The sequence below is a fragment of the Phocoena phocoena genome, chromosome 17 (genome assembly GCF_963924675.1).
Source record: "Phocoena phocoena chromosome 17, mPhoPho1.1, whole genome shotgun sequence".
NCBI classification, from domain to species: Eukaryota; Metazoa; Chordata; class Mammalia; order Artiodactyla; family Phocoenidae; genus Phocoena; species Phocoena phocoena.
Window position 1 is genome coordinate 42,585,812 of NC_089235.1, and position 21,300 is coordinate 42,607,111.

Genomic DNA, 21,300 nt, shown 5'->3' on the forward strand with positions numbered 1-21,300 from the left:
GCAGCCCACTCAGCTTCCCTGAGTCTGCTTCCTATTTATAACATAGGAAGAAAAATCTCAGTCAATCTCCCGAACCTGGGCTTTGAGATCCTTGGGGGAAAAAGATACATATCCTAAACCAGCTCTGTTTTCCACAACCCACCGCATTTCAAATGGGACATTGCTAAGTGAACTAAATTAATTCTTCCAACCTAATCACTCAAGAAAAATAATGCACCTTTAAGACAAAGAAACACCGAAGCTGGTGGTTCTACTGAAAAGAACCAAAAAAAAAAAAAAAAAATGTTTTTACAATATCAAAACACCTTTGCAGGGCAACAGCAATGAAGGCACCAACTTGCTTCGCTCGTTGACTTAAAGTCTCTATTCAATTCGCTGTCCTCTCCCTTGTTAAGGAAAGTTCTGGAACTGCCCAAATGGGAATTGGGTAAAGAGCCATTTCTCTGTGTCACCTTCTCCACAGTTTACTCAGGCGTTGGCTTCATTGTCCACTGCACCCCTCACTGCTGAAACCCCCCCTTCTCTGGGGACCCACCACTCCCTTCCTCCACACCTCTCTGTGGTTTAGGAGAGATCAGCTGGCAGCTGGAGGCCCCTGACTTGCCTGCTTTTTTCTTCCCATTCCTGCCTTCATTCTGCACCACATGGGGGCTGCCCGCATATCCACAGACCTCCCCACAACCTACACTTTCCTCTGTATATGTTGCCCCTTGGTCATCCTCCAGGCCAAGTGTGTAACACCAGTGGCCTAAGACTAGACATGCAAGACCCTGGAAGCAGCCTCTGTACTGTCTGCACAGGAATTTTCAATTTTTCCTGGGTACCCAAAGGGTAGTCTAGAAAAAGAGCACATTTTCTTGGCCCCATGGACTCCTTCTGGTGGCAGGGGGTGTAGCCACAGAGTAGGGCCCAGGACAGGGGTCTCATCTGATTGAGTCTCAGGACAATACAGGGAGAGGTCTGGATAGAGAGCCTGAGATGGCCCTGGTGCTTTTCCATGGCTGGTGCATAATTTGCAAGCATTCCAGAAGTTCCCATGCGCCCTAGCCAGGGACACAGAAGAGGTAAGAAGGACTGAAGAGGTCTGGAGTAGGGAAGATGAGACCCCTAAGGGCAAGGACCTTGAGCCTGGAGGCAGAAGCAAGGTCCACTGTCAGCAACTGTTGATGCCAGCACGTGACCCATCAGGCAGCGCCAGTGACACCAGCAGTGGATTCAGTGAGGACAGAAACAGATACACAAAGTCAAGCAGGCTGAGACGCTTCAGCCAAAGCCAGCAAGGATCCAGAATATTTGAGCCAACAGACCGTGTGCCTGAACACTGGCAGCCCTGTGGGATTGCAGGAGTGGGAACCAGAGAAATGCTGAAGATCCAAGTTTACGTGGACGACACTGAGCTAATTTGAATGAGGCAGATTAAACTGAGAAAGACGGAGATACCACGAGACCATACATTAAAAGCAGAAGTACTCTTAGCCCACCCTCCCCACCCCTTTCACAGGCAGGGTGGTCTCAGGAGGAAGATCAGTTTACAGCAGTGCTACCCAACCGCTCTCCCATCATGGCGCACAGCGAAAATGATAACGTGTGTGTGGACCACGGGGGAAAGCCGACAAGGCAAGCAGCTGGGGGCGCTTATCCCCGCCCAGCTGCCCCGCGTAGAGGTATCAATATCTAGGCACCTCTGCCACTCACCCCTGTGCCGCAGGACACTGGGGAGAAGCCCCGAGTCACAGAGGATAAAGAGCCTACGTGTTAGAGCCTACATGTTTCTCCGTACATAGAAGTAATGGTTTATAGAAGTGTAGACCCCAGCTATGGGATGAATGAATGAAACGGACAAATAACCTACATTTCATCACTTTCTGAGTAACTTCAGTCATTTTTTTTTTTTTTTTTGGCCGCGCTGAGCGACATGCACAGTGTGGACACGTTCCCCCACCGGATCGAACCTGCACCCCCTGAATTGAAAGAGTCTTAACCACTGGACCGCCAGAGAAGTCCCAGTCAAGATTCTTAACTTCACAGTTTCCCTTGGAAAAGGAGAGATAATAATCACTACCTTGAAAAGCTACTTTGTGAGGATGAAAAGAGGCAAGGGATACATAGCCTTTTGGGCAAGTAGTATAAACTCAATCAACATTAGGTTTTTGGACCACTGCGCTCTGTACACTCTATGCAGACATTCCCAGGGGGACTCAATTAACAAAATCTACAAAGCTCAGCTTTTTGTCCCTGCCCAGTATGACCCTTCCCTGGGCGACCCTGTAGCCACAGTTGCGTCAGACTCCGCCTGGCTGCTGAGCTACAAATCTCTCTCACCTTCCAGCCAATTGTGGACCCACGTGTTAAATTGCCTTTTCTCTTGATTCATTCTTCCTTTAGCCCCTAGACCTTGCCCTCCTGGCCTTCACAGCCAAATGATCCCCGTTTTCTCTCTCAGAGCCTACAGCCCGCTCTTCCCTTAGAAAGTGCAGAGGAAAGAACCATAACAATACGTCCTGGATGAAGGCTGGCAGCTGCGGGGAGAGGCTGGTGTCAGGAGCCTACGAGGGTGCCTTGGGAGTCCTGGCAGATCTGAGAGACACTCAGTGACCCGTAAGAACAGGACACTTTGAGGTCAGCAATTTTTTTCCTAAAACGTTCCACAACCTTCCCTGAAGATCAGTTATAGCACCAAATATATCAGCCAGCCCATCACCCCATCTCCTTGTGGGACATGTTATTCCCCCGATACCTGTGAGCCATCTTCATCAAATCGGCCCTCTGAAAGCTCTGAGACTGAATATCCCTGGCACTGCAGCTGTTAATGAGGAACAGAAATATAATAAAGGCTTTTCATTTAACAATGAATCAACTCAAGCACTTGGGAAAGGCATGACATTTACAAGAACATTTACATCTTTGTGCTAAAATATTATTTTAAAACTTCACACTGTACCACCAAGTACAGTTCTGGGTGAAATTAAACACATTTCATGTAACTCAATATCATAGGTTTTGTTAAGCCTTGTGCTCGTGAAATATCTGAGCTTGCACTGGAATCAAGGTAAGAAAAGTGGCTCAGGAGGGGGAAATGTGAGAATATATCCAATGTCTTCAGTTCTTATATGCCTAGAAAACCAGAGCCAGTGTGGGTGGATTAGATGACCCCAGCGACTTGACTGGATGCCTTACCCTGAGGCTAATACACAAGTTCCTAAGAAGAACTGAAGGCTGCAAATCTTGCCTACTTGACAAGAACATGGCTGAGTTTCCGGACTACTCAGTTGACTGCTTCTAATGTGCTCTTCCAGACAGCTCATTCTTTCTCTCCTAAACATGCCAGGTGCTAGATGGCCTTCTCTGGGGCTGAGGAAAAATGAAGTGAACCTTAGGAAGTATAGAGTTGAGCCACTCTCCTTGGTAGATACCAGAAGGATCATTGCTTAGGGAGATCGTACAGAAACAAATGGTCTGGGATTCACTGCCCTGGCTATAAGGGCTCCCTGGACTTTAACACCTTTCACATTTCTTTCTTTCTTTGGAATTTATGACTTTAGCAAAGCAACTGATGCACGTAATTCAGAAATCTAACTTTTCTGGGAGACACTTTGAACATATAGACATAACTAATGTCTTACTTTAAACAAAATTTTCCCGATGATCTCTGCATGAAGCATGGAGATGGCTCCTTTTCAGAATCCCACACTGTATACAGTGTGGCTATCACTTTGTTCCTCTCAGTGAAATAGTTTGTTTCTGATATGTTTCTCTCTCCCACTTAGACGAGGCTTCCAGCATGACCAAGGGTAGCTAACCCAGTGCACCCATGTTCCAGGGACTTCTCTGTACTGTGTGGTTTTCTTGTGTTCCGTTTCTCCTTGGCTCTGCGGTATACTCAAATCAGACTACTTTTAACAAAAATGTTGGCAATGACGTCATTATGCTGCAAGTCAGGCTCTCTTCGCAAATCCCCTTCCCTCCCCTGGAGCCAAGTACCTATGAAAGATTTTGTAATGGTACTTAAGACCCTGAGGACTCTGTTATCAGTTAGGATATAAATTCAGTTACGTGTGACAGAGACCCAGAATCACACTGGTTTAAACAGGATAGAAATATATTTCTCTCTCATATGAAAGTTGCTCCCAACCACATAACTCCGGGAACTTCTTGAAGTCTTCATTCCAGCCAGCAGGGAGAGGGAAAGAGAGGGGACACTCCTTCCTTCTGAGGTTTATGACCTGGAAATGTCACATGTCACTTTTGCTTATATCTCATTGGCCAGAATTTAGTGATCTGGCTACACCTGGCTGCAAAGGGGTCTGGGAAGCGTAGTCTTTAGTCTGGGGTAGCTTGCCTGATACTGTACTTGAAGGCTACCAATACATCAACATAATGTTCCACACAATAACTGCGAAGCCAAAACGATTTGTGACTTTGAACCGGATTCTTCCCCTGAACCAGTGTTTGTGGAAGTACTCCCTTTATTTTACAACCTGGGGAGCAGCACGTGCATCAAATATGATGTTTCGTATTTGGGGATCTGGATTTCTTGATCCAAGGAAAACTGTATACAGAACGGAGCGCATGAAAGAATTATCCAGATAATTCAAGGCAAAAACATCAAGTTCTTGGAAGCAAGACTTCCTATTTTGGGGGGCTTGAACAGGAAGGATACTCTCAGAGTGAGGAGACCAACGTGATGAGAAGTGTTAAGTGAAAACCTCTTGTTGGGCAGAGAAGTACATTTGAAGGAGCTGGCGCAGTGCCCCCAATTGCCTGATCAACACGACGTGCCAGGAGAAGGAAGTGGTGCCAAAACTCGGCCTCTGTGCACCGGTGCCGAATCAAACCTTGGAGACAGAGTTTTGGGTAAAGTAGAAAAGAACAGCTTTATTGCTTTGCCAGGCAAAGGGGGGACACAGCAGGCTCCATGCCCTCAAAACCTGTGTGTCCCAACTAAGGAGGATTTCGTGAGGAGTTTTATAGCAATTGTTCAAGGGTGGGTTTGCTGAGTTTAGGGTGTGCGCAGGGCCTGCACTCCTTTAATCTGGTCTCAGGTGATCTCTTGATGAGCTTCTCTGGTTCCTTTAATCTGGCCTCAGGTGGTCTTCTCTGGAACAAAGAATGCTAACTCCATTTGTTGGGGGTTTTGGTTCTGTAAAGAGCTCAAAGATGTTGTTATGTGTGTCCCCTGAGGTGGAACCAGGACCCTGCCCCAAGGCTGCACCATTGTTTTTCTTTCGTTTTTGTTTTGTTTTTCTTTTTGGGGCTGCTTCTCCCTTGTCTCTGCATCCCCTCCTTTCCCTGCTTAGCAACAGTTTAAATCTGCCCTTTGGGATTCAGGGAAGGTCATAGAGACTGCAGTCTGTTCCCTCCCATCAAAGAATGGGGGACACAGAAAGGCTCCATACCCAGGAGCCCTACAGGGTCCTGCTGGGCTTCAGAAGCACTGGTTACATTACAGATTCCAAAGTCATTGTGTGCCATGTTTAGGAAGAAAGGCAGCAGTCACTTTGTCAAAAGTCACAATCCTGACATTAGCCTGCCTGGGTCCCCACGTGGGGCAAACACGCTTTCTCTGTCACTCCCTGCAGTAAGGCTGCTGGCTGCTGCTTCTAGACGACATTGGATAGGGACTTAGACTGAGAGATGACACTTCTTTATTCTACCCTGAGTTCAGGAAAAGATGTCAAAAAGGGAAATGTTAGGCCCCTTGACTGCTGAGTTTTTGTGTTTCCTGGCAGAAATTACCTAAAGCAGTGATTCCTAACTCTCACTGTACGTTGGAATCGCGAGAGGAAATTTTTAAATATCTACGTCCGGACCGAGCCCCAGAGATTCTCATCCAGTTATCCTGAGGTGTGGAGTCAAAGGAGAGGAATTTTTAAACGTCCCCGGGTGATTCTAACGTGCAGCCAGGGTTGAGAACCGGTCATCTAAGGAACCTCCTCCCTGTGTTTTGAAGTGAGCCCTGATCCATCCTAATCACTACAGGATGTGCAACCAAGATTAGAAGATTTCAGATGGACTGAGCCGGGGGCCCCGTTGCCTTCAGTGGTTGCAGCCAATTATCACACACCCACAGCTCTGATGCTGAGCCCTGGAAGAGGGTAGATAGAACAAAGGGAGGAAAAAATAACAAGAGAGAAGATTACCTTTGGTCATGCTCTTTTTGTACAAGGAATCCAATTAAGGAGCCCCTCAAAAGATGTGGGTTTAATATCATTCTACACAAGGACCCAAAAAGGTTGTGGAAAATGAAATGATTTCAGGGAACAGCTCCTCTGTCAGTTTCCATCAAGGATCTAATATTGAAGACTGACAGTAATGTCACCTGAACTTCTCACCTTTCCATCATGTTTCTCATTGCTTCCCTGCAGTAACCCAGAACTCTGACCAAGCTGGACCACTCTCTGTTCCCAGTGTCCCAATTTTGTCATAGAGTCTTTTTCATTTCCCCCAGTGTGATGTTCTCTGGGCCTCTTCTTAATCCCATATGTTGTATCTTTATTATGACATGAGTTATATATTCTACTTTATTTTATACTTACTTGTATTCCAGTCTTTTCCTCCCAACAATAGAAAAGCATCTTGCAAACAAGCCCTGTGTCTTACTCATCTTTGCATCCCTAACATGGTGCTTTCCATGTGATTGGCCCTAGCAAATATTTACGGAATACATATGGTTTTCCAGAAGCTTCTCCAGATGGTCCTTTCATTTAGTGTGTAGGTCCCAGGAAAAGGTACTTCATACCTTATCTCTCACTTCTGAGCCATGGGAACCTTAGCAGCTCACTCAGACTCTGAATGAAGGTTCTTCTTAGGTCCGCCCAGGATAAGAGAAATCTCTGGACGTGCCACCTACCACTTAACTAGCAGCATGGCAGTCTGGTATCCTAAATGGCTCTCTTCCAGCTGCTGTGAGTCACCTGACCTTTCAGGATAGGAAAGAAAAAAATCCCATAGTCCCTCTTTAAAAACCCTGAGGCTATTAGGGAAAAAAAGGGGTTGGAATGGGTGGGGTTCAGCAGTGGACACACAAAGAAAGTTCTTCGAATGACAGTAAAGCATCTAAATAGTTATGGCAAAGGAAGGAATGCTTTCCAGAGGCCAAGAAGTTTTTCAGTTAGATGAAATTCTCCACCTCCAGGGAGGCATGGACCCCTGATCTGAGCTGCAGGGAGTAGAGAAGGAGGGCTGGCAAAGGATTTTATTCCTAAACACATTCCTGTTTCTTAAACTTTAAAAAGCCAGCCAAACACTCTGCCTCCTTGGGAAACAGGAATAATAACTACATCCACAGAATTTGTTAGGATTGACTGATTAATATTATTGCCATAGTAAAATTAGCATAACCGATATTACACGTATATGACTCAGTACAGTTTACAAAATTTTTCTTATGCATTGTCTCACTTCAGACTCACATCAACCCTGTGACTCACAACTTATCTCCGAAACAGAAATGGACTCACAGACATTGAGAACAGGCTTGTGGTTGCCAAGGGGGAAGGCAGTGGGGGAGGGATGGAGTGGGAGTATGGGATTAGCAGATGCAAGCTATATATGTAGAATGGATAGACAACAAGGTCCTACTGTATAGCACAGGGAACTGTATTCAATATCCTGTGATAAACCAAAGTGGAAAAGAATATGAAAAAGAATATATATATATACACACACACACACACACACACACACACATGTATACTGAATCACTTTGCTGTACAGCAGAAATTAACACCACTATACTTCAATAAAAAATAAACAATAAACAAATAATTTTTTTAAAATTATGATCCCCATTTTACAGAGCATGAAACTGAGGCGCTGGTTGCTGGCGCGGAGGAGGGATAACGTGTTCTTCCCAACCACACCACACCCCGGTGACACGGAAGGCAAGGCAGAGGGAGCCCCATGTAAACGCCCCGCCCCTGCTCAGGACCCGCGTAGGTGCAGAGCTCCACAGGTTCTGGAGTCAGACAGACCCGCCCAGGATCCCAGCTCTGACTCTCCAGAACCTTGGGCAGGGGACTCATTAACTTCACTGAGTAGCAAACTCCTAATTTGAAAAGTGGACATTATGATACCCACAGGTTTTCTCCAGGATTAAATGTCTGCGCAGTGCTTAACACAGGGCCGGGCACAAGACAAACCCTTAATGAGTGGTAGTTATTAATATTAGTATAGGCTTCAGATATGGGCAATAGCACACCACACATTGCAAAGGGCTCTGTAATTACGGCTTCTAGTTAAATACACGGCTTAATGGAAAAAACATCTGGGAGTTTTCACTGGCTGAGAGTAAACACTAATTTCAAATGAAAAATCTGTGCTAAACCATAGTACCTCAAAGGGGACACCAATATTTTTTCAAGATTATGTATTCTGTTTCCAAAAGTATACACACTGATCAAAGCTGGGTTTTATTTATTTTAAAATACCCTGTGTTTTAAAATGTCTCCCCATAAACCATGTCCACTAGATTAACCCATACTTCACTGCACACTTCAATAATCTTTCCACGTTAAACAACCACCTCGAGTTTACCCCTCTGTATTTATTATGCCCGTATTTTATTATTTTCTTGGTAAACCTTGTGTTTCAAAGGCTTTCCAGAACAACTCAATCCCAAAATTATGCTTTTAGGTAACACTTAAGATATAAGGTTTTAACCCAGTGGTGAAATAATTTTAATTATAAAAACAAAACAATGAAATGGAATCCTAGTGACAGTTAAACAAATCTTTAATTGTCCAGCCAGCTTGTAAATCCCTTCTTCCTTCCTTCTCATTCAGTTCGCAGACCTGGATGTCATCTCAGTAAATCAACGGCTCGGATGTGCACACAACTGTCTTACACCAATTACACATATCTCTTTCCACCTCTCTCCCAACACCTCTTCTTACACAGTGGCGACATCAGATTAAATCGGGGGAAGAAAGGAAATAAGGAAATCTGGCAGCTGAAGCAAAAACAAGCACCTGCAGCTGGTGCTTCAGGTCAACAGTCCCCAGGTGTCAAAAGGAGATCTTGTGATGTGAATGCTGAGGGTGTGTGTGTGTGTGTGTGTAACTCAATAATTACTGAATTCCCCCTATTTCCAGTACTAAAGTACACACCTATGTCTGAATAAAAGTTTATCAAATAAATCAATGAATTACAAATAGTCCACTAAAATCACACCCTGTAATAGCCCTTGCAGTATACTATGATCCCACTTACTCATCGTCTGCATTCAAGAATTTGTTTTGACAATTAAAAGGCTAAACAATTACACTTTGTTCAAGCCCCAAATACCATACAGATTAGATAACGTGTGCCTCATGTATTAGCTTCTGAATGGAATCCATCTGCGCGAGCTTCCCCCTTACCCCAAGAGCTTGCCGAAGTTTTGGAAAGACATGGGAATGTGTGTCACACACGGAAGGAAAACGGAGGAGATGGTGCTGACTGAAGTGCTGAGAACAAACCAACGACCTCACTTTCCTCAGATCCATAATTCTGCGGGCTGAGTCGCCCACGGTCTCCAACCGTAAGCCCTCACTCCCCTCTGCGCTGGGCCCAGGGAAAGGGCCCCTGAGCCTGAGGATTGGGAATGGCTTGCAAGTGCAGGAAGTAACGCAGGGAGTCTGCTTTTCAGCATCCTGATCTCTGATGCTCCGGGGAGTCCCGGGATGTCATTGTAAGAATAGACTTCTCAGTGAGGAAATAAGGAACTGGTCCCAGAGTCATTTTAAAAATACATCTGCTGTTGGAAAGAGAAGTGAATCTAACACCTTTCTCATGGAACTGACTTGCAGATAAGTGGGAACTTTTGGTGTCACTCCTGGTGTCATTCCTCACCCAGCTACACAGCTGGGATTGATCCTTATCCTCCTGTATAGAACTCACATGAAAGCCCAAAGCCATTATGTCATCCCCTGGCCATTTAATGATCAGGTTTTTTTTTTTTCCTTTTAATAATCTTTCTTTCTCACCATCTGGAATTGGTACCTGAACAATGTTAGGATGTTTAATAACCTCCTCAGAGTTGGTAAAATTGGATGAATTTCTTTGGGACTGGAATTAATATTGGGGGAGTTGTTTTCTTTCATTACAAACTCAAACATCTCCCAGCTCTTAATGAACGAGATAAATAAGTCCTTTCTTCACTGTCAGAAAACAGATGGGTGCTTGCTCTTCAAGAGAAGGGCTTCACAATTTGTAAAGTGGTGTTTTTGGGATAAGCAGGATGTACTCCATTCTCTGGATGTAAACTAAGAGGCCTCATTCTCACCATGAGAAGGACTGGGGTGAGACTGCACGTGTGGAGTCTAGCAGGAGGGCAGGTCAGTTAGATAGAGGGCCCTGACCACAGACCGAGAGGCAGAGAGAGAATGTGGTAATGGACGGGGCTGCAGGATGAGGCTGTGTTGCAGGACAGCTACTCTGGCAACAGGAATGGGGCAGGTGGGAGTAGGAAAGGACAGAGTCACAATGGAAATCTAGGCCCCTGCATGTCAGGGTCTGGCCAAGAGACGGGGCCAGTAGAATGCCCCACAGGAGATAGTCTAAAGAAATGGGACTTGACATTGCAGCATTGTTTACAATAGCCAAGACACGGAAGCAACCTAAGTGTCCATCAAGAGATGAATGGATGAAGAAGATGTGGTACAGCTATACAATGGAATATTACTCAGTCATTAAAAAGAATGAAATAATGCCATTTGCAGCAACATGGATGGACCTGAAGATTATCATACTAAGTGAAGTAAGTCAGACAAAGACAAATATCATATAACATCACTTATATATGGAAACAAACAAACATAAAAGATACAAATGAACTTATTTACAAAACAGAAACAGACTCACAGACTTAGAAAACAAACTTATGGTTACCAAAGGGGAAATGTTGGGGGGGATAAATTGGGAGTTTGGGATTGACACATACACACTACTATATGTAAAACAGATAACCAACAAGGACCTACTGTATAGCCCAGGGAACTCTACTCAATATTCTGTAATAACCTAAATGCGAAAAGAATTTGAAAAAGAATAGCTATATATATATGTATAACTAAATCACTTTGCTGTACAGCTGAAACACAACATTGTAAATCAACCATAGTCCAATATAAAATAAAAATTTTTTTGAAATGGAACTTGAAATTGGGACTTGACTAGATTACTGACGAGGTAAAGGTGGACCTAACAGCAGGCCTGAGTGGGCGCAAGAAATGAAAGAGACAGGAAGTAGGTGGGGTTGAAGAGTTCTGGAAGGCTAAGTTCCAGAAAGCCCCTGAGGGGTGCCCAGCCAGCCTGTGGTCACCTCACCCTTTTGCCACAGCTCCAGTGCAACTGGCAGGCCTCAGTTTCTTCCGAGGTACTCCATAAAGGAGAAAGAATGGAGTCAACTGCTTTGGAGAAAGAGTTTTGTTCTTAGAGTTTTATATGTGGCAGCCAGAGAGCTCCCCAATGTTATCAGGCCTTCAGGTCTTGCATTTTACAATGGATTTCTCTGACAACATGGTGCTCACCCAGAGGAGGAGAACCAATGGAGGAAAGTCCTTAAAGATGATGTCCAAAGGAGAAAGGCTGTTGCCTTTAAAGAGATGTCATGTGAGGAAGAAGGACCAGATTATCCAGAGGGGCCAAACAAGGAGAAAAGGATAGAAGCTGCAGGGGGGACAGACAGTGATTCCTTACAGACTTTTCTATCAGTGAGGACTCGCAACCAGTCCTCTTAGGGGTAAAGCCTTCCCTGAGGATGTCCGAATCACAGAGTTGTTGAGTTGGTGGGGACTATAGAGCCCAACTTCTTTGTTTTACAGAAAACAAAAATGTAAGCCTGGAAATGCTACAGACACACCGTGGGTCCTGGAGGTGAGAGCATGGGCTCCTGCACTGAGGGGGCTGTTGGTTGAGATGACCTTTGAATCCATTCCAACTTATGAGCCTATGTCCCCCAAAACAGCTCAAAATCCAAGCAGAGAGGCAGAGAATCATGGTAGCTAAGGACATTGGCTTTGCTCTCAGAACTGGGGTCAGATCCTGGCTCCATCATACACCTGCTGGTGACACTGGACTACCTGACACCTATCTGCCTTGCATCTATCTTACTTCTTTATGCACAAAATGGGACCGATAACCTGTACTATCTCAGAGGACTATTGTGAGGGTTCAATGAGAGAATAAAGGTTAGCTATTATTATCTTCACCCGGACCCAACACCTGACACCTAGATGGCTCATAGAACACAAAATATAATTTACCTTATTGTTGCTACACTGAAACATGCTACGCTGGATGTCAGGCCAATTTGCATGAACCCACTTACCATTCTATGGAAATCCATCCTTTTAGAGCCTTTGGAGTTTCCTGCTATGCCACGTTTCTCTTGAAGAAAAGTAGCATTTGATTAAGAATTTATATTCAATCATTCACTTACTGAGCAACTACAGCATGCCACACCCAGAGCTACATACTAGGGATAGAAAACTAAACCATACACAGGTCTTGCCCTTAGGAAACTCAACCTAGAGAAGAAGATAGATCACAGGAATTTTTTTTTTCCAGAAAAGGACTCCGGTTCATATCAACTCATATTTTTGGGTGAATACTTGTTATGGGTTGAATTGTGTTCCCCCCAAAAAGATTATGTTAGAGTTCTATCACCCAGTAACCCAGAATGTGACCTTCTTTGGATATAAGGTCTTTACAAATGTAAGCAAGTTAAAATGAAGTCATTAGGGTGGGCCCTAATCCAATATGACTGGTGTCAGAAAAAAAGGAGAAATTTGGACACAGAGAAATATACACACACAGGGAGAACTCCATGTGAAGATGAAGGTAGAAATTCTGGCGATGCTTCCAAAAGCCACAGAAGGCCAAAGGTAGGCAGTAAATCACCAGAAGCTGGGCAAGAGGCCTGGAACAGATCTCCCTCACAGCACTCCGAAGAAAACAACCCTGCTGACACCTTTATCTCTGACTTCCCAACTAGCCTCCCAAACTGTGAGACAATACACTTCTGCTGTTTAAGGCACCCAGTTTGTGGTACTCTGTTACCACAGCCCTAGCAGACTAGTACAATACTCTATGCTAAGTTCTCTGCTAGGCACTTCAGGAGATATAAAATAAGAGGTGTAAATAAGATGAGATACAACTGTAATACAGTGTCATGTTATAATAGCAGGATGAACAAAGTGTTGGAGTAGCACAGAATAGGAAGTGATTCATTCTAATGGGGGAGAGATGAAAGCAAGAGAGTCTTTATAAAAGAGGTGACATTTAAGCAGGGTCTTAAAGGATGAGAACTGAGGCTGCGTAAAGGGTAAACGGTGGTGTCACTAAGTAAGAGGGAAGGTGGGGAAAGAGCAAGTTTGGTGGGAGGGTAGTAAGACCAGGAGTTCTATTTGGAATGTTTTAAAGCTCATCAGAGTAGAGATTTCTATTCTGTACACCCAAGATTAGGAATCATCTTATTGTGTCTATTAAATTTAATCAGTCTTACCTGGGGGCCACAGAAAGCTAAATCATTCTTGACTTTTGAGGAGTCATTATCCCAAGGCCTGATGTTCCCAGTGTAATAAGCAAGCCCTCTGGGATCCTCGCCCTGCCTGCACATCCCTGCCTCTCTCATTCACAGCTTGTTCTCATCTTTCCTTCAAGTCATCTGAGTTGGATGACTACCCAGAAAGTCTCCCACTGCTGCAGAATCGGAAATGTGGGCCCTCCACCTAACAGCTGGGGTTGGATTCAGGGTTGCCAGTGGATAATTTCTTGCTTTTGGAATTCAGAGGGAAGGGCTATGGAGCAGGACCCTGACCCAGGAGTGGCTTCCGAAGCTCTTCAACGCAGGCAGAGGGAAGTGAGTCATCACTGGCCATCAGAGAGGAGGGACTCCCTGCAGCTGGACTCCACGAAAGAGACATGCCGGACACCCGCACAGCCTGCCAGGCTTCCTTAAGGGAGGCAAGTGCGCCGGAAAGGAGGATGGAAAATTACACTCATAGATTACCCCTTAAAAAAAAAGTTTATGGAACTGACCAGTATGTTGTGGAAAATTCTGGGCTCACAGGACAGGGAAAACATAAAACTGGGCTTTGTCAGGGTGGAAGCAAGAAAAAGTCATGAGAGAAAAATGTAAAACTGTGCCATGCCCTTCGCTCGTGCAAGAAACCTATCCTGATTCTGCTAAGTCGACTCCCCTCTGTCTGAGCCCTTCTCTTCTCTTGCTTTCCCCTTCTTTCCTTCTTTCCTTCCTGTTCTCTTGCGTTGCTTTAATTTTTTTCAGGAAAGTCTATGGACTTGATGAGCTGCTGAAGTGTCTGCCGATGAGTCAACTGCCGTCTCCCCTGTGGTGTCAGACTCTCTGCTTCTCAGGAGAAGGGGATAAGCAGAGCTCCTTCATTTACCAGGAGCAGCCTCTGTGCACACCTGTTAGCTTTTGAGGGGCTAATAAATAGTGTCCCTGGTACCCACTGGCGTTCTGAAACCATTCAGAGGTAGACACAGGAATCTGGCAGATGAAGTTGGAAATATCTCCTTCAATACAGATGAGAAGCTCTCCTGGAGGGCATGGCTTAGCTCTGGTGTCACTGTCACCCACCAGTGACAGGTGCAGCTAGAAAATGGCAGGCTCTTCCTTAGAGACCAACCCTGTAGGGCTTCCCTTGTAACCAAGAACAAATGAGACACCATCCCTATTTAAAGGCTCACCAATCAAGTAAGACCCTCCTGTTCCTCTGGGGAAGACTAACGCAGGAACAGAGGGAGGCCAGGGTGTTCCTCTAAAGAAGGACCCTTCACACAGAAGGAACCATCAAGAGTGGGGAATATGTGATCCCCTCACGGTGTTCCCTGCAGGAAGAGGTTTAGGGAGGTTGACTCCCAGTGCCCTTCCCAAAAGAATGTCAGGAAAGGCAGAATTTCAAGCACCCATGGAGGAGACGTTTCTGGAAGTTTTTGGACAGTTGCCTCCTCCTGTGGTAAGGTTGGTCCTCCTCTGCTCTTGTCTCATTATCACCATAAATCAAGAAGAAATGTTTAGGGCTTCCCTGGTGGCGCAGTGGTTGAGAGTCCGCCTGCCGATGCAGGGGACACGGGTTCGTGCCCCGGTCCAGGAAGATCCCACATGCCGCAGAGCGGCTGGGCCCGTGAGCCATGGCCGCTGAGCCTGTGTGTCCGGAGCCTGTGCTCCGCAACGGGAGAGGCCACAACAGTGAGAGGCCCGCGTACCACAAAAAAAAAAAAAAAAAAAAAAAAAAAAAAAAAGAAATGTTTATCATCCATCTCAGACACCCCTCAGGAGGCACTAGAAGGCATTCAGAACTGAGCTTTATCATTTCTTCCTAAAACTCTCAATAGGTTTCGGTGTCCTGTGAGATGAAATCCAAACGTGTTAGGCTGGTATGACATAGTCTGGGTTTTTTTCCCCAATATCCATCTTCTTACTTTTTTAACACAACCCTCACCCACAACACACACCTGAGTTTTAACTGGGCATAAGACTGCTCAGCTAAAGACAACATTTCCCAGCTTTCCATGTCGCTAGTTTCTAGTTAATGGGACATGAGAAAAAGTAATGCGGGCAATATCGGGATCATCTCCTTAAAAAAAAAAGTTGACCTAAGTGTCCATCAACAGATGAATGGATAAAGATGTATGTGTGTGTGTGTGTGTGTGTGTGTGTGTGTGTGCATGTGTGTGTAAAACGTGGATAGACATCCAACACGGATGGACTTAGAAGGCATTATGCTAATATGCTAATGAAATAAGTCAGACAGAGAAAAACAAATACTGTATGAGATCACGTATATGTGGAATCTTAAAACTACAACTAGTAAATATAACAAAAAAGAAACAGACTCACAGATATAGAGAACAAACTAGTAGTTACCAGTGGGGAGAGGGAAGGGGGGAGGGGCAATATACGAGTAGGGGATTAAGAGGTATAAACAATTATGTATAAAATAAGCAACAAGGATATATTGTACAACATAGGGAATGTAGCCTATATATATATTTATTTATTTTATATTTTTAATTTTAATTATAATTTGAATATTTAATGTTATTTTAATATAATTATATAATTTAATATAATTTTAATATTTTTAATTATAATTTATTAATATTTTTATTTATTAATTTACTTATTTTTATATTTATTTTTGGCTGTGTTGGGCCTTTGTTTCTATGCAAGGGCTTCTCTAGTTGCAGCAAGCAGGGGCCACTCTTCATTGCGGTGCGCGGGCCTCTCACTGTTGCGGCCTCTCTTGTTGCGGAGCACAGGCTCCAGACACGCAGGCTCAGTAGTTATGGCTCACAGGCCCAGTTGTTCCGCGGCATGTGGGATATTCCCAGACCAGGGCTCAAATCCGTGTCCCCTGCATTGGCAGGCAGATTCTCTACCACTGCGCCACCAGAGAAGCCCCTTGACTTGTATTTTAAAAGATCATGGTGGCCTCCCAGTATCTAGAAAAAGTAAGCTATGTTACACAGATCAAACATCCAGCTTAAATCAAAGAAAAATGATGGATAAGACTGTAAAAAATAAAAACAACTGAAAAACATCGACTATCTGAAAAGACTTGAGGAACTTGCAGGCTAATTTTTGGATGAAACTCTGTAACCAGAAAGGTAAGCCAAAAATGAGACCTACAAAACTGCTTATGATCTGAGGGCATTTGCCAATGACACAAATGACTCCAGTTGCCAGCAGCAGACCTAGAGAGACAGGAGTTGGGCTCAAGCCCACTGAGAGTGAGGAGTCTGGGGAGACCCTTCCCACACTGGGCTGAGACCCAAAAGGACTATAATCTCAAGTCAAGTGCAACCAGATCTCATCCTGCCTCTGCCCCCCCCAAACCTCTGGAAACTTCACAAAGGGTTGTTTTGGTGGTAAAAAGGGAGAGGGAAAAGGAAAAGAAAAAGAAAAACATCTATTCTTGAGTATTTGTAGCCAGGGCCAGCCCTCTTACAAATTTGTACCACATTCTATATGGCCTGGAGTATGAGCCACTGGGTCTCAAACCTTGAACTTGTTCTGAGGTGTTCTGATTGATAGCTCATCTCAGAAGAAAACATATCGAACCTAGGCTTCAGAGGACCCACACAAACAATTTTTCAACAGAAATGACCAGAAAGCAGTCAAAGATTAGCAGGCATACAAAAAAAAACAGGACAACCTGAACATAAACAAGAACCATCCAAAAAATCACAGACCACAGGGACAGATCCACAAAGATTTCAGATGGTGGAATTATTAGACCCATATTTATTTAGAAAAAAAGAAAGGAAAAAACTTTGATGACACGTTTAAAGAAATAAATGACAAACATGAATATATATGCATGGAATAGGAAACTCTACAAAGTGATATAGCATATCTGAAAAAGAAATGAATTTCCAAAACGGAAAAACGCAAGAACCAAAAAAAAACCAGTAATAATGGTTGTATCTGGCTGCAAGTTGAACACATCAGAAGAGAAAATTAGTGAACTGGAAGAAATTGTGGACATACTCTGGGTCAAGTAGAATCTCATTTTCTAGGACTTTAGGGCAGAATTGTTCTCAATTGTTTCAATTGCATTATGATAAGTTTCCACAGGCTGAGCTGCTCTTTTGTAGAGCATATATGGGTAATTATTATCTCTGCTTCCTCATAGGAGCTGCGATTCTCAAAGTATTTAACGTGGTGGTTGATTGCACGCATATTTTTGGTCAGTAGCCCAAAGAAGCCACAATTAATTCTCCTGCTAAGTAGACCTCCAGTCTCAGCACTAAACCCAGAACTCTGAAAGAGTGGAAATTTGCCATCTCTGGCAGGTGGAATTATCAGTAGGTGCTTGATGAATGCCTAGTAGGTCAATTTGATAATATTTCCCCTTTTGATTAAAAACCAACATTCCCAGCTCCATATGGCACCTGAAGGGCTGGGGAAATTTATCTGAAGTTTCCATAAGCAAAATTACAGTAAGGACCTCTTTGCCCTTTGTTAATTGAAAATAAGCTACTCTCTTTTGGAGAGGGACTCGACCCTCTGAGGGCTGCCATGGAAACTCACTCACTAGAAGATTCAGCAACTGCTCACACATTTTTATTTCACCCACAGCAAGCTGTAATCCAAGCAAAGAAACACTCAAAATATAAAAATATTTATTAGCAGGGGACTGCAATGTGTGTCTTGCTAGTTACAGGCCCCACCCTCTTTCTTTTTGAGGATGCCCAGCTGCCGTGTCCAGGGGGAAAGTTATCCTAGGACCATCATCATAAGCCAGCTCTGAAGACTGACCAAGAAGAGCATAGGACATGCCCTGCAGGAAGAGGAAAAGAAAGAGTAAATTGTTTGAGAAGTCACCGGCTTCTGCATCTCAAAGAAATGAGGAGGTTCAGGTCAGGACAGGGCGACCAGAAGCCTCCAGGGAAAAACTCATCTCTGATTAACCTTCTGCTCTGCTTGCAAAACCTTCCATCAATGGCTGAGATTTTGGAGCCATTTGCCTAAAACAAAAGAAACCATAATATCGCCAACTCAGAGGGCCCAACTTCCCAGAGCCCATCAATCAGCAAGTTCTACTGGGTCTAATTTTCCCATCCTCTCTCTTGCCAGTGCTACCACAGAGGCACAAGCCCTTACCACCCAAGACAGAAGAAGAAGGTCAGTTTTGTGCTAAGCCCTTGGCAAACATGCATTTAACCCTTACAACAAACTGCGAGATGAGTAATAATTCTTGTCATATATGAAGGAACAGAGGTTAGGAGACTGAGAGAAGTCACACAGCTGGCAAGTGACAGAATTAAGTCTCAAACCCTTCATTCACCTGATTCCAGGTCCACGCTCATCAGCTCATCATCTACTGCCTCCCAAGACTATTTCAAGGGCTTCCTATTTGTGCTTATCCTCTTCCCACTTCAAACCATCCTGTACTCTGAAGCCAGATTAATCTTCCTAAAACTTGCTTTTAATCATGTCACTCCCAACCTCTTATCTTGTCCACCATCTGGGCCAACTAACATCCAGCCTGCCTCCCAAGGGTGGTACTTGCTGCTCTGTAGATGTGTTTCTTCGTTCCTCATTTCCCTCCCCTACACTGCCTTCCCCCTGACTTTTCTTCTCCTCAAAACACCAGCATTGGTTCCTTTATATCCTCAATACTAACTGAATGCCTACTAATTCCTCTACAAGATTTATTGCCAAGAGACAGTATAATTTAGTGGGTAAAACAGACTGGACAAGTTACCTGATTTGAATCCTGACTCCACTAAATATTAGCTACATGACCTCGGGCAAGTTTCTCAACCTCTCTGTGCTTCAATTCCCAAATTGTAGAATGGAATCATTATGGCTCCTACTGAGAGGATTAAGTTAGTTAATACACATAAAACACTTGGAACAGTACATGGAACAGAGTAATAATAAACAGGAGCTAGCCCTAGCAGTAGTACTAGGTACTGTCACCGAGTCTAAGCTCGTACTGCTCACCGCACGACAGGCCAATAATTGAGAGACAAGCTGTTGGGGCAAGGAATAATGACTTTATTCAGAAAGCCAGCTAACGGAGAAGATGGTGGACTCATGCCCCAAAGAACCATCTTTCCTGAGTTAGAATTCAGGCTTCTTTTACACTAAACGGGGAGGGAGTAAAGTCAAACACTTTCTGGTTCCCATCGGCCTCCAAGGGGTGTGTTAATTTCTTCCTGCCTGCAGTCATTCACAGGTGGACCTGGTCAGGATGTTTCCTGTGAGCTAAACAAAGGTATTTTAGCTTTATGGTCATTACCTGGGAAGCAGGGTTCCCAGAGATGGGCCATTACGTATAATTTAAGGTTATAGGCAATATCCCTTTAGTGATTAACTTGTAATAGAATACAAAGGCTCTTCTCTATTACAGTACCAAGCACTGGGCTAGTTACTGGGATACAGAAATGAATAAATCACAGTCAGCCCCTTTCCTCACAGTCCAGTGAACAAGGTGGGCATGTCAACCAAGAATCACAGCCCAGTGCTCTACGTGCTGTAACAGAGGCAGGTACAGAGGGCTGGGGGGAAGATGTTAAGTATCTGAGGTAGGGTATGGTTTCAGGAAAGAAATTATGCTTTATCTCAAAATTAAAGAAGCACAGGAGTTCTTCTGAATACACAGAGTGATGGCATAGGAGTGACATCTGAGTAAACATGGCACAATCATCCAGGGAGGATCCAGAGGCTGGAACAGGATGGGGCCTGATCCCATGAAGACCTTATGCCATTCTGAGCAGCTTATCCTTGAGACTGTAACCAGAGGAATGCCCACCCCAGACCATAATGGTCTCAGCCACTTCTGACCTGGTCAAGAACACTCATTGCATATTTTACTAATATGATACTTATTTGCTGTCCTATCGTATTTCTGAGTACTAAGCGGCCCACACAAGCATTTCTGAGAAGCTCTGCTATGCTGACCCACCAATGACCCCTCTCTGATGCTTCTTATCCTAGGTTGATATGTTTTCCACCAGGGAACTCTGCTACCTTGGCCACAGCTGATTGGACCAAGGACTAGCACCTGACCTGAAGGCAACTACCTCTTGGTTGGCCAGTGCCCAGGGAGGGGGGCCCAGAACCAAAGCCAGGCTCAGTGGTATCTTTTCATCCTGTATGTGGACCGCCTAGAGTCCCTCTCTTAAGGAAATCTGAATGTGAAACACACACAGAGAGGAAAACAGACATAGAGGCAATGAAAGTGGGAAAACTCACTTTGAAAAAAGCAGTAAGCAGAAGCCTTGAATCAACAAAACCTACAAGGTAGAGAGCAGTAACGGCAGACAGTCAAAGCTTAGAAATAGATGAGGCAGTGTCACAAACACGGAGCACTAGGTAGGGAGCCGGTAATGAGAGAAGCCATATTATATCCTGAACCATATAGGATACGGTTGCCAAACACTCCTGGTTTTTGTGAGTTCAGCAGGGCAGTAGTTAAGACAATTTTCTGTTTTCCCTATTTCCCTAAGCATCTTCAAATTAAACCCCAAAACACTGTGGACAAGTCTCTTTTCCTTGGAACCTGAATGAGTCTAATGTAACAGGGACAAGTCCTTTCTGCCCAGCTAGATGGCATGGCCTGCGAGGGCTTTCTCGTGTAACAGCCTGTGCATTGGCAGAAAAGCAAGAAGGAGAACAACTTATTCAGAAAGATTCCCAGGGTTTTTCATAAGAGGAAATGTAGGCAGCCTGTGGAGGGAAGGGTGACACAAGAGACAGGAGAAGCAGGGAGGGGCCAGATTCTAAGGGGGCAACCATAGCAAGGAATCTGGGTTTCATCCTGAGATTATGGGGTTCTG